This window comes from Numenius arquata, chromosome 2, assembly GCF_964106895.1.
Source record: "Numenius arquata chromosome 2, bNumArq3.hap1.1, whole genome shotgun sequence".
NCBI lineage: Eukaryota > Metazoa > Chordata > Aves > Charadriiformes > Scolopacidae > Numenius > Numenius arquata.
Window position 1 is genome coordinate 120,734,767 of NC_133577.1, and position 15,327 is coordinate 120,750,093.

Sequence of the window (15,327 nt, forward strand, 5' to 3'; positions counted from 1 at the left end):
TACTTTAATCTTTCCAGTCACAAATGTCACGTAAGATAAAGCCTTGTTTCTCTTCTCCCGTAAATGTATATATATCTCAGCTGACTTCAAGGAGTTACTATACCTTTAGAAAAGCAGGTGGTTCCTAGCATGGGTTTGGCATTTGGCTCAGGCAAGTTCTGGAGGGGATTACCGTTCATGTGTACCAATGTTATGAGAACACAAGGTAAGAAATGCTAAATATGAAATTAGAGTGAAACCATAAAGATTTGCTCCATATCGTCTGTCTACTATTCTAATAGTTCTGTCTTCCTATGTGATTATATTTTAACTGCAAACATGTATGAAAAAAACTTCCAGATGCTTTGATAAACATTAGACTCTTGTAATCGTTTTCTGTCCTTCAGAAACTGATCTTAATAAAATTGCTATGCATTCACACTTTCTAAAGCTAGCATAGCTTTTACATGAGCCAAGCAAGAGTAAATGAGTATGTGTTTGTTCTGAAGATATGATTTTGTTTGTCTTTCTCTTGGTAACATCAACATTTTTTTTTCTTCTGTGAATTTAGTTTAAATTGGATGGAAAATTTAAAGCTGAAACCAAGAATTGGACTTGAAATTCATTAAAAATATATATAATATATATAAAATCTGTTTATTATATATTCTGCCATTACAGAGAATAAAATTGAATTCACAAAGATGAGACACACAAAGCTAAATTGTTAACAGATTTTCCTTCCTACCTGAAAGAAATAAAATTGTAGTGTTCATGTGGGAGAAGTATGTAGCCAAATACACATGCACATTGCCTTGCTTTTCTTTCCCCTCCTGCCAAGTATTTTCTGCTTCTTTTCACAGCTGGCTGACCTATTGGAGGCTCAAAAGCTCATGTAGGAATTGTTCCCTGAAGGATTAGCTGTGCCATTTAGCACTGTGTCTCTGTGCAGGGAAGTGCAGCTCCATACCTCTCTGAACGGCAAACTTCTTGCACAACTGGCTGTGTACTGTGTCATCAAACAAGCCCAGCCAGAGCTTCCCCCTCCACCCCCAGAATATTCAGCTTCCTTTCCTTTTTTAGGCAGCAAATGTGTAGGAAGTGGGGCAAGCTTCTGGCCTGAGCCACTCCCTTCCTCTTTTAGGCCATGCAGCTGTGCCTTTGCTTTTATGAACACGTGCAGATAGACTTGAACTTGTTTTGTCTGTACTCCAGGGTAGATGGATGTAAGCCAGCTCCGATCTGTCAGTGAGCTGGCTATGTTAGCGTAGCGCTGTACCGAACCTGCTGAGCTCTGCTGAGACTCTGCAGTTACCGCTGAGGTGCAATGACACACTCATGCATCTTCGAAGTTTAAGAGATTGGACAAGGGCTGGGTCTGGCCCGATCAATATCTCCATAGAGTGTGTATGGATATACTCTTAATCTTTGTCTACATCTTTATCCCACTATTGCACAAGGAGAAAAAAAAAAAAAAGGAAATGAAGGGAAGCCTGTGCGTACTTTCATTCCCTTGCTATTTAAACTTCAAGCAGTAGGGGGTCAAGCTAGCCCTAAAATAGCTAGCCTAAGAGAAATTAAGGACCATTTGTGCTTATTTATTCAATGGAAAGTTGTCTGTGTTTGATTTCATTTGACATTGGTTTTAACTAATAATAACTTAGAATAGACAAATTTAATCAAGCTCCTTTAGATTATTCAGGATGTGTCTCACGGCTATATATGGCAGTTTAGAAATTTGGCGTAGATGTCAACAGATATGCTTTAGGTGGGTGTCTACACTGTGGTGTCTCATGCTATAATTAAGCCCTCCTTTTGATATTAATGAAACTATAAAGAATAGATGTCAGAAAAAAGCATACTGCTAGAAAGGGGAACTAATTGTACTGTAATTATATCAATAGCGCCTATGAGTGCCAGACAAGAGTCTGATGACATCTTCTTCAAAGACATATGTGGGGTAATATGAGGAAGAATGTGACTTTGTATAAGATTCGTGAAGTCACATAGTCATTTTGTGTTACAAAACAACCCAATGAAAATGTGCATTATCTATATATCATCCTAAATAAAGTTAAGTTGAAAGAATGAACTATCGTGATCCACAGTACCAGACAAAACCAAAGTAATTCCCCCGAAATCATGATGTGGGACAGGAAAATTAGGTAAGGCTGTAAGGCTGTTAGTTAATTTTCTCCCTTTATTCTGAAGAGAACATGCTCCAGGGCTGCTCCAATAAACAACATACACGAAACTGCACCAGATTCAGCTCCCTTTATGATACATAACCTTTTCATAATACCCCAGCAAGCCTCCATCCCTACATGCTTCCAGCAACACAGCTCTAATGTCACTTCACACACTCTCTACTGAAAAATCCCACACATCTAGAAACTATGTATTGAGAGAACAGAAGGAACATATGGAGCCAGAAAGACAAGTGTCTCTCCAGTGCCATAGTGTGGTTTCACCAGTGTTCTTTCAGGAAAGTATTAACATGTTCACAAGCCACTCTGCATCATTTGGCTTGGGGAATCAGGGACCGCTGGCTGGCAAAAGCGTTTAGCACAGTAATACAGCAGCAATATATTTAAGATGGGGCTGTAAAAAACACCTTTAATTCAGGTTACTCCATTCTGGCTACCTGTATTTAGAAAGGGAACTCTAAACTTCAGAGGAACTGAATCTCTGAAATCTCATTTGGCCCAGCCAAAACCCGATGTAATATGAAATATAGGTCTCAAGGGAAGCTTTGGATGTCAAGCATCTGCCTAAGAAGTAGCACATTTCAGCAACTGAATGTCAAATGAAAGCTGGAAACAGTATGTAGAAGTGTGAACACACATCTGTGGATCTGTAAATACTTTATTGCTTGAAAAATGTAATGCCATTAGTCCCAAAGCTATTCAGGCCCCGAGTTTACTAACTGTTTTCTTCTGGAAAAAGTCAGGGCCAGATTTGGAAGAAGGGTGACGGAGGCAGTGCGGTGCATGCTGTCTTTTTTATAGGCTGGACAAGCCATTCATCCACGACACCCAGATACTTCCACTCTTCTACAGACATTTTTCAGTCTTACAGAAAAAAATCCCTTATCCTTTATGCTTTATGCTGCTGACTTTCTTGAGCTGGTTCTTCTTCTGCCTCTCACATTTCAACTTTTCATTTTGAATAGAATGCAAACCAAGGAGTTTGTTGGCTTAAACATTACCACATTCCCTCAGAATGGTTTATCTTTCTAAATATTTCATAATTTGTATAAGATAAAAGGTGTGAGAAGAAGACATTAATAACACTGAATCACATAATCCCCATGACCTAGCAGTTGTGGCACTTTAATGGAAGGTAGGAAATATAGCTGTAGAGCTCACAAGAAAAAGAAAAAATTAGTCTGTCACCCTTGTAAATGAAATGGATATTCAAGTGAAATATTTATTTCAGTCCAAGCTTTCCCTCCCCCTTGTGTCCACCCTTCCCCTCTTTCCTCTTAAACAAACAAAAGCAATCCTATTTCAGATGTAATTTTAAAGGAGGGAGAGGATTGGCTTGTCAGTTGGCAGAAAAAAACAATTGCACAACCCATCTGAAAGGAAAGACCTTATTGAGACAGGGTGGAAATATAAACATTGGTCTGTTTAGATTTAACCCACCTAAAAATTTGGATGATTGATTTTGATACTTGCTCAAAGTCTGCAACAACTTACTGGTATTTTTTTTCTTAATTGCATTTGCAAGCTGTTGTTCAATTGGAATATATTGAAAAATCACTCAGGAAAGCTATGTGTGGCATCCCAATTTCCCTAAGATCAGTGAAAATATATAATTCGGATCAAGTTCCATCTAATTAAAACTGAAGCTGATTTAAACTATACAGCTTGGCTGGAAATTGTTTATCCATATTATACATTGCAGAGCAATGTGGAGATTTCAAAGCTGTCATTAAGTTAGTCGGCTCAGTCTTGCTACAGCGACACAGAAGCCAACACATATGTTGGTGTCTGAGCAAGTAATGTAGATAGCCTGAATGGGATTTATCTTAACAGCTGTGCCTTCCTACCCGACACCTGAGATGGTTAACTAAGGTTTGTTTGTAATCTTTGAAGAATAGAAACTTAGGGAACAATTAATCTCCTCATAAAGTAAAAAGCGAATGTAAGTCAGATGATCTGCACCCTACCTGTTTATGTCTATTGACTGTGTAGAAAGGGTGGCTAGATCAGATCTAGAAAACCATTATATACCTGCAAAGATATGGGGGATGAATATCACTGTCCTTGTCCTTCACCTTGTCCTTGTCTCACATGCATCTGTGAGATTTTTAGCTCTTCGTTGCTTACAGCTGAGCCAAAAAATATCTTGAGCATGTCTCTCTTCAGGCAGTTTTTCCAAGTGTTTTCTTATGGATCTCTCAGAGGTGGAAATAGACAAAATTATATCTATTTTAAAGGAAATTAAGAACATTCCTAGCTTCTATAAAATTTCGTGGGTTTGGTTTGGAAACAGAGAAGGAAGGGGAATGGTTGGTAAATGGGCCCTTAGTTGTTTTTTCCAGATGCTTCACTGCTCTGAATGAACTGGAGAGCAGAACAGGGGAGACAGTTCAGCGCAGTGACATAGCTCTCTGTCAGTGTTATTAGAAATCACAGGGCTGCAAACCTTCATTAATTTTAGTAAATGGGAGATTGCAAGACAGGCAGTGCAACGCCAAAAGGGAAAGGATTTAATCTGATTGCATCTTCCTTCTTTAAAAGAAAAAAGAAGATTAATAGTGTTTCCTTGTAGGTGGTACAGTTCTTTCCAGTATGATTGGTAGGAAACAATATTTTTTTTTAATTTAAAAAAAAAACCCTCTCAAAATTAAGATGGCTTTTAGCACTTTATAAGAACTCTTTGGGCCTTTTGTATCTGCAAAACCCTCTTAAAAGTTTCCCAAGAGAGAACTGTATCATGTAGTTTCCAAGATTTAGAAATGTTAACTATACTGCAACTTCTGGCTAGCAATGAAATAAAATAGAAAATAAAAATGACACGAATTTTAAAAAATTTAGTTTTGGGTTAGATTTACCAGTAAGGTGAATGTCATTTTATATTATTAATTTTCCATTACTCTATTATGCTGTTGGATTTCCAGTGGCTATTTTTTTAACTTTCACTTCTCTGACGGTATTTTCTGTATTTGGGATTTTAAAAATAATACTTATGTTCCATTGCATCAATGGTTCCCATACAGTTCAAGTTTAGAGCCAAATTTGAATCCAGACTTGAGAAAATCTTACATCAGAGGAGTCTGAAGAACTTTTACTTGGTACAAAAAATGGAGAACGTAGTTGTGAGGTTGTCTCCTGAAAGACCTGCCATGTGATGAGCCGTAGCCCAGAACTACTTGGTGCAGTGAATCCAAGCCAGGCTGTGTCTCCTACTCCAGCTTGAAGAGTCTAATGTGAAATACTTTACTCCTGGGGCTTCCTAAATCTCTGAAGCAGTGAATGATTAGAACTATAAGTTTTGTGTTAAATGTTTAAGTGTTAGAATAAAGAATACAACCTTGAAATCTGAGTTATGGATTTTCAGTTTCTTTGGTCTGACATAATTACAGAATATCTGCTATACTCGAAGAGTTCAAGAAGCGAAACCTAATTTTTCCCTTTTCCCCTTAAATATAGGAATTCATTTGAATGGATATACTAGTTTTGCTATTATAACTAAAAGCAGTGTTATAATGTCATTCTCAATTTGTATTCAAATACAGAGAACTTTGGATATAAAATCAAACTGAACCCAAACTCTATTTTTTTTAACTGGTTCTCAATTCCAAATTCTTAGATTTTTTTCCAATAAAATTAATGAAAGACATATGAAAATATGTTAAAGGAAAAGAGTATTCATGCTGAGCTGAATATGAAAGTAGTTGGGAAACCTATAGGCTCAATGCCAGCTGAAAGATCTTCCAAATTCTGTCTGAGCAACTAGAGTTTGAGACAGATAGGGGACTTCCAGACCTCAGAATGTGTATTATGTACCAGGGGCTGACAGAGTTAAGTAAGTGAAGAGGAGAAAAAAAATCAGTTGTTACAGGAAGAAAATGATCATTTTACACTACACATTCTCTGTTCAGTGGTCCGTACAACACTGCAGAAGCTGCCTGTAGATTTGGGAGTGGAGGAGGAGACTAATACAAGTTCTATGTTATGCTCAGAGGAGAGGAAACAATATAGACATTAGAAATAAAAAATTCCTCCAAACAACCATGTGCCAGGATGTGAAGTAATAAATATTTGGTACAGCTCAAGAAGAGTAACAGGGTTTTAATCCATGCCAGTGTGATATGGAAAACCTATTTAAAACTCCACTCAATCATGACCTCAGGCTGGAGGACTTCATCGCTGCAACAGACTTCAAGGGTTCAATGTTTTCAAGATTATATGGGAAGTTATGGTAAAACAGCAGCTCTTTTCCAGCCTGCCATGTATGGACACTGCAGTTTCACAGTGAGAATGCTTTTTGGCAGTATAATGTAATTCACATACATACACCATAGATTATCGTAAACCATACAGACACCTTTTGTGAAGAGTTTCATTGTCCACTTGAGAAACAAATCTGGAATACCAATACAAAAGATACATTTCATGTTTTTCCCCTATGTAGAAAAGTGTGAAAATAACTCATGGATAGACACCGTAAGTGAGAAGAGAGGAAGAGGAAATACTCTCCACAATAGTAGAGCTGTAAAAGTCCAGAGATTAGAAAGGCGGTTGGTTCATGCAGCTCGAATATAGACAAGGTTGGCTATAGACTCCTTTTAATGATGTTAGGTAATGGACATGCATACTATGACTTTAAAAACATAAGGAAGAAATAAAGTGTTGCCAATATTGTTGATGTGGTTTTGTACCATTGGGTGTTTGAATTTGAAATTTCAAGGGAGTTGCTGGAGCTTTTGTGTCTCGTTCACACTGCACAACTAAAAGGTACAGAGTTTCATAGGTTAGAGCACAGATAAGTCACAGTGCTAAGCATTGAAAAGGGGGTTTTAAATAAATTAAAAAATGAAATTACTTGGGTTTATAGAATTGTGCTTAGAAAGAAATATTCCATCTCCAGCCTGTGATTTGACTAGTTTGTCAAACTTTCAATGACATTCTGAATTCAAGCTACAAATTTGTTTTTGTAAACAGATTAACTTGTATGTAATGTGTGCTACTGGAAGAAAGACAATGTGTCCAGGTCTTTGTTTCCTCCCTTGCAGAAAACACGTTTTCCTGATCAACAACAAAGTATACTTATATCTTATATATATTTTATACAACAGTAGTGCCACTTTTCTGAATAAGCATGCATATATATATAAATAGTTTGAAACATATATGTGTATATATATACACATATGTATATATGTGCACATATGTCTGTATGTGAATGTGTACATATGTGTACATATTTGTGTATATGTATGCATATATGTATGTGCATGCACACACACACTTAAACCTTATTTTGCTGTTCTTCTGCATTTCCATAATGAGAAATCTATTTCATAGTGTGTGAAGCTGCTATATTTGGAGAAAACAGCTTGCTGTAAGCAAGCTAATTCATTAGGGTTATTTATTTATTTATTTATTTTACTTATTTATTTATGTATTTAGAGATCCAGTCCTATTTCTATTGATTCACTTTCACCACTGACTTCATGTGTGACCAGAGTGGACACTAAGGTGTCATTGAAGGTCCAATGAAACTGATGAAAATCAATTGCAACATTTTTGTGTTGCATTAGGTAGACATGAATGGACATGTCATTACTAAGCAACTTGGATTACTCGAAGTAAATAAAAGTTAATTAATACAAGGACAATCTTGATGCAAAAACAAATGGCTATAAACTGCAAAGTAATTCAAATAGTTTGGAAAGCAAAAGGTTTCTATCCACTAAAAAGGTGTTTTGGAACATCCAGTATATAGAAATATTAGGATTATAAGTGTTTTTAGGATGGTGCTGGAAAAAATTACTAATGAGATTATATGATATGGTTGCAAGTGGTAACAGTAGAATGGATTTAATGCCCTTGGTCTGTTTCTCAAAGTTTATCTGTAACTGCTGTTTATGATGCAATTCTTAGAGATATAAAATATTGAAAATTTTCAGTCAGCTCTACTTATGGAGCTTGACAAAGGATGGACTAGTTGGGATTTCTTAAACTTCTGCCTTCAGATAGAGGTGGAAAGCAAGAACAGATCAAGTATTATAACTACACTGGTTCAGACTAGCCCCAATATTTTTTTTCAACACCAGTAAGCATTTAATAATGAACTTTCCATTTATGACCTAAATATAATTCTCAACCTGAGAAGTCACAAAACCAAAGGTTGTGGTGGCTTTTGTTTGAACTGCAGATCTTATGATAACAGGCTCTCTTGAGCTTTCCAAGGCTGTTCCTCAATCTGGTTTGGAAATTACTTAAAAATAGCTTTATTTTCATCATTTCACAACTTTCAGTTCTCTTCCTGTGTCAGAACTTGATAATGCAGACCAAAGGTGGAAATGATAAAAAGTCAGAGACTTTTATTGAAATGAAATTCCCATTTTAGGCAGTTCAGGTTTATTGTGTGGTTTTGGTTTGGTTTTTGTTTTTTGTTTTTTTTTTTCATTGGTTGGACTAGATGATCTTAAAGGGTCCCTTCCAACCTAGGTGATTCTGTGATTCTGTGATTGTCTGAGTTTGAGTCAGTATTATTATTATTTTCAGTAGCAATAGTATTATTGTAGCTGTCGTTGTTTTGTTATTGTTATTATTATTAACAATATTTTTCCCGCTTTAATTAAACCGGAGAATATTTGTAGGAATTATCTAATAAACATAATTACTGCGAAAATTTGGTTTTAGTGCATATTCAATTCTATTAGATTCTTTTGAAATTACCTATCAGTGGCAATGGGTTGAAACATGTCTTTTCCCAAATAGGATTTTCATAATTTCTGTTCATTTTTATAGTATATATATAGAATTTCTGTTCATTTTTATAGTATAGTATAGTAATGTGTGTGGTACATGTTTGCATCAATTACTAGGTAAACTGCAATTTGTATCAGAACCATAACTTTTTACACAAGGCTTCATTCCCTTGCTGTTCATTTTCTTATGGCAAAATTGTAAAATCTAATGAGTATTTTATTAAGGGAATGTGTTGCCTCCCAAAGAGTTTGACAAACACCTCAGTTTATTTCTGAACAAGGCTCTACTGTTTGACTACTAGCTTTGTATCTGATATAATGGTTTATAACTATGGTACCTGACATATATTATGTTAACTAGTACATGTAGCTTTTTTATTTAAATATATGCAGCTTGACAAATCTAGAGGCTGTCTCACATACAGCAGCTTCAAAACAGCAAATCCTTATTGTCTATCTTCAGTGTCTGTCTGGGCAAAACTCTCAGTCCACAAAGGTTTCAATGCCACCGTTTACTACAAGTCTCCGAGATATAAACAAATTATTAAAATGAGGCATATGTGTCATTTAAGAGAACATGCAAAGGGCAATCTGTCTTCATCCCCATGCAAGAAGAAAAGGCTGTTTTATTTTAAAAGGAATGCAAGGCACTAGAAATCACTCACTATTTACTAGACCTGTAGCTATAAAACATCACACAATGTTGAAAGCTAGTATTTTTAAATAATTTCAGTGGCAAACTGTGAGGTCAGGGTCTAGAGTAATTGCCCAAATAACACAACTAATAGCTACAATTCTTGAAACTAGGCACCTAGGTTATAAATCAGCAAGGGAATTAAGAATAACCAATGCGGCTGAGACTAAGGGATCTCTGAAGGCTACTTACTGAGCAAGACATCATCCTCAGCTATCCAATATGATGTACTAAGAACAGAAATTTTTCTGAGCTTCCCTTCCCTTTTTAGCTTAAACATTTTATGCGGGTCAGGTCGTCTGTAGGAAGTCTATTTCACTTTAAAAAGCTATAGGAAAAAAATAGGAATAACTTGAAGATCAGGTAGCAGTCCACAGATTACTTTTCCAGCAGGCAATTGACAGGATGTTGTCATTCTTCTGGATCCCTAAGTCCAGCATCACTGGTTGTGTAGTGACCTAGCTTCAACAAATCAGAAAAGGATTCTTCCCAAAATTTCTCTATACCTTTATTCTCTGTTAACAAAGCTCAAATATCCTCAACAGCATGTCTATTAGAACACTTTTTTTTTAAATATCAGAATGGGTTTGAATTCCCTCAGGTTGGAGAGGGAATTGAACCCAGTTTTCTCATTTTTTGAAATTAATTTACTTATTACATTGCTAGTATGCAAATAGTGGGAGGAAAGTCACTATCACAGTGAAACAAAGTGAAAGCAATGGTTTGTGCTAAAACCTGTGTTTGGAGGCACTCAGAATCATAGAATGATTTAGGTTGGAAGAGACCTTAAAGATCATATAGTTCCAACCCCCCTGCCATGGAGGCAAAGCCTTGTCTTGTGTTCAGAAGGAGAGAGGAGAAAGGGTGAAGGAGGAGAAAGTATTTTTAAAAATTCAATGTGATTTTATTTTGCATTTGATTCTCTAAAATTTGCTCTTGGTCATTGATTACCATTTATAGCAGTGTGTGCTGAAATCACAGCCACTGATTTCAGTGGGCTTTGTTGGCACATTTATGTCATTTTCCTGTCTATGACACAGTAAATTCTTTCAGGAAGAAAGGGAAAATCTTGCAGTAACATATAAAAAATATTTTTGGGCAAAAAAAGTCCTATGCATCACTTTTTTTTTTTTGGCATTCATAATTCCACAGGATCATGAGTGGCATTTCTCATGGTGGACCAGTTGTGAGTGACATAAAATGAAGCACAACAGACTGATATGACTATTTCAGTATCCAATTCCTTCCAGGTTTTTTTGCTAATTCCAGAATCTTTTTATAACTGAATCAGAAGGGTGCCTAAAGAAAGATGTCAGAGATGAGCTTTTATTTTGGGAAAAATATTTATTTTCCCCATATCCTAATGAACCCAGTCATGTAAAGGAGCCTTCAGGTGCTGCTCACCCCGTTCTCTTCAAAGGTTGGACTTAGCCCAGGTCAAAACTTTAGGTCCATGAAGTCAGTGAGAAAACTCTCAGTGAGTCAGCTGAGGTCAGGAAGGGTAATGTTAGGTAATTGTCACTATGCTGTCTTCCCTATTGTCTCAATAAAATAGGTAAAAGATGTTTCTAACTTATATCTACAGATGTATAGTTTTCAAGCCCAAAAAGTTGTTGACTGAAAGCCGAGACACATGTTCATTAAATATCTGTAGTGTATTTGGGATATAGTTAAGTTACAGGGTGTGTACGGCAGGGAAAAACACTGTGTAGATTAAGAATTGTTTACCCTGCAAATCCTAGGCAACAGGCCCCGTTTTTAGATTTATATGTGAGTGATATGGGATTTCTCAGAACTAACAAGAGGAAAATCTAACAATAGCAAGAAGACATGTAAATGTGTTATAAACATGTACCTATAAATTGTAGGATTTTTAGTCTCATTTATTTGGATGGATAAATTTTCATTTAAGTTATCACTTGCACTAAAGTAGAATGGAGATTCTGACTGTGCTGGCTGCTGAACCAGCTAGGGAATAGCCAAACAAAGAAGGAGGAAATATAGACGAAGAAATGGGGCTACAAGTCATGAGGTGTCTAGGTTGGCAACATACAGACAGTAAAGGAGAAAACAAAACCAGTGTTGAGGATTAAGGGTTTTGTGTCCTGGAGCATGTGCAGATGTTAACATACAAAGAGAAGTCTTACACTACTGTACGTTGACCTATACATTATCTATGAAGTGATGTCATTTTTCCAAAGCAAAACTATTAGACTTTTAAATTCAAACAACATAGATTGGCTGAAGTTAAAATAAATGGGATTTTGAATATACTGGCAAGTATTTAGAAGTCAGTTTTCTGACTAGGAAAATTTGAAATGATCACAAAAGAAATCTGATTTGACATTAATTTTAGGATTCCTGTTCCTTTCCATGTTGATGAATGATGGTTTTCAGCTAACCAAAGGTTTGGTCTCGTAACTGGACAGAGTTGTGGTGAAAAATAATCCAACAACCAAAAACCTTAATCTGAGCCATTGAAAGGATAGGATCATATAAAATGGTCCTTAAGGGAAACAAAAGCAAAAGAAAGATCATTTTATATAGAAGTTTGGAGTACGAATATCCCCTAAGAAAAATGAAGTTTACATAGAAAAAAGGCATAGCTAATTTCTCAAATAATAAGCAAGATAGAAAATGCAGAAATCAAATTTCTTAAAGGAATTGCCACAAGAAATCTATGTACTATCTGGGCACTCGACCAGAGCAATTTGTGTGTGGTCATCTGAATGCAAAAACAACATGCAGCTCTAATTGAAGGAAGGGGAATTTGGCCCACAGAGCCGTTGTTTACCAGTCAAAACAGAGATTTAAGAAAATATAGACTTGTCTTTATTCTAATTTGTAGATTTGGAGTAAATCAAGGAGTGCTCTGTTTAGATTAGCTTTTGCTGAATGCCCCTGTTTACTTGAACTAAGTGCTGCTCAAGAAATAGAAGAAGACATAGACCAGACATCCTATAATTTAAACAGTCCGATAACAGAAAACATCCCGTATGCTAAGGGGAAGTGTCTGTTGATTTTGCTTTACTTTTCATTCATTTACTAATTTAAATAGATTTTAAGCCACCTGCATAAATTTTAGCATATTTGACTAGGAGTTGGCCAAAGATCAGGATAGCAGCAGAAGCAACTCAGGAGAGGGGAAGTCCTGTTGCAGAGCTAGAAATAAGGTGAACTTTAGCAGTACAAATGAACCCATGAAGACCTGCAGGCTAAGAAAAATGAAGTTCATGACACAGGACCCATTTAATCAGGAATCACATACATAAGTGCTGTACTGGATTAAAACATAAGGCATAGGGTGCGGATGCAGACATCTACAAATAAGGTATCAAGGTGCCCTGAAGAGTGTCAGCCTGGCCTCCAAACGAGCCAAAATCCTGAATGAACCCACTGACTCTCCAGTCCCTGCATGGAGAGAACTCGAAATATCAGGAAGATGACCCAAAACTTGCACTTAAGCAGAAATGTATTTAGCGCAGAGCTGCATCTGCACTCTTGCTTCATCTCTGGAAGATCCAGATCCAGGCTTCTTTGTCTGCTCAGCACACAGGGGCCCAAATCCTCTGGTAGTTTATATGGCAAAGGCAATGTTTAGAAGAGACTTCGTCCTACCTGCTGAAAGTGAAAGATCAAAACGTAGCCAAAGTCAGACAGCCTACAAGAAAGTGTGACTCTGTATTTGGTGATTAAGGTGCTGAACTTGGTAATTTAGCTCGGTACAAAACTTTCATAGTTATGGTTCTGAGCTGATCTGGGCTGTGATCCCAGATGTTGGGACTGCAGCCTGGAAGGAGACGTGCATTCCACCCGCACCCTGCGATAGCGCAAACATTAGCAGAGGGACTGTGTTTCTCCGAGGTTAATGCCTTACCACGGGAACACAATCTGTTTCCCATCTGCATCTCTGACCTCTTCTCCCTCCACCAGTGAATCCTGGAGCAATTTCAGCAGTAGGCATGTGGAGTGTTCTTCCTTCCCTGAACCACAGAGTGATTAGGGCACTCTACTGAGAGATATGGGTTTGAATCACTATAAGCAGGTTAAAATATTATTACAGTCCTTTTTCATCCAAGTCCTGGGGTTGAAAGCCAAAAGTAACATCAAATCAGTATAATTTCCTTCCTATGCTTAGTAAAACTTTTAGTAACATGATGGGTATGCAGTGCTCATACAGCCTTCAGTTTGATCTTGTTGTCAGTATGGAAGATGTATGCTAATTGTAGTGACTTCAGTTGTCTGTCACTCAAAATGACTTATTTTGAGTATGATGGAAAAAAAAAATTGTCCCTCAGGAATTATTTTGCCTTTCTTCTTTTCTGAATAGATTGTATTGGAAATAATTTTACTTAGTGTTGTCTCAGGTTAAGACACACAATTCTTTCCTTTTTTCTGGACACACAGCACCCTCCAGGCACTTTCCACCCCCCTGCCCTGACCTCCTTCATTTTTGAAAGGTTTTTCTGCTTGTACTGAACTCCCTGTGTTAATAGTCTCCCTGTTGCAGCACACTGGTGGAATGTACAGTCCTGTCCCAGATACAAATGTTTGGCACAGTGTTCCCAGCTTGGAATTGACTGTTTATAACTTTCTTCAGCAACATGACAGTGCACTGTGATTAAATACATTGATTTCTCTCTGTCCTACTTCAGTTTATGTTGACCAAAAATATGACATTTATATTCACCGACTTGGAACCTCACCAAAATGAATCATCACTATTTTGTTTGAAGTTGCGGCTCTGGGAACATGCCAATAAACTCCTAAGAAAACAAATCTACAAAGAGGTATAAATAATAGGCGAGAATCTTTCTACATGCAAAAAGAAGGTAGAATCTAAGAGGAGTACTATGCTGGCTGATGTTGTGACCATACAGCCCTGAGGAGAAGGACTTGGGGGTGTTGGTGGATGAGAACCTCAACATGAGCCAGCAATGTGCACTGGCAGCCCAGAAAGCCAACCGCATCCTGGGTTGCATCAAGAGAAGTGTGGGCAGCAGGTCACGGGAGGTGATTCTACCCCTCTACTCTGCGCTCTTGAGACCCCACCTGGAATATTGTGTCCAGCTTTGGAGTCCTCAACACAGGAAGGACATGGACCTGTTGGAATGGGTCCAGCGGAGGGCCATGAAAATGATCAGAGGGATGGAGCACCTCCCCTATGAAGACAGGCTGAGAGGGCTGGGGTTGTTCAGCCTGGAGAAGAGAAGGCTCCAGGGAGACCTCATAGCAGCCTTCCAATATCTGAAGGGAGCCTACAAGAGAGCCGGACAGGGACTCTTTGTCAGGAAGTGTAGTGACAGGACAAGGGGTAATGGTTTTAAATTGGAAGAGGGGAGATTTAGATTAGATATTAGGAGGAAATTCTTTGGTGTGAGGGTGGTGAAGCACTGGAACAGGTTGCCCAGAGAAGCTGTGGATGCCCCATCCCTGGAAGTGTTCAAGGCCAGGCTGGATGGGGCTTTGAGCAACCTGGTCTAGTGGGAGGTGTCCCTGCCCGTGGGAGGTGTCCCTGCCCATGGCAGGGGGTTTGGAACTGGATGATCTTTAAGGTCCCTTCCAACTCTAACCATTCTATGATTCTATGATTCTATGTGCTGGGATTGAATTTTCATTTGTTACCAACAAACATAAATGCGACAAGATTATTCTTAAGACTTATATGAATTTTTTCACGCTGAAGCTAATTTCCTGTAAAATA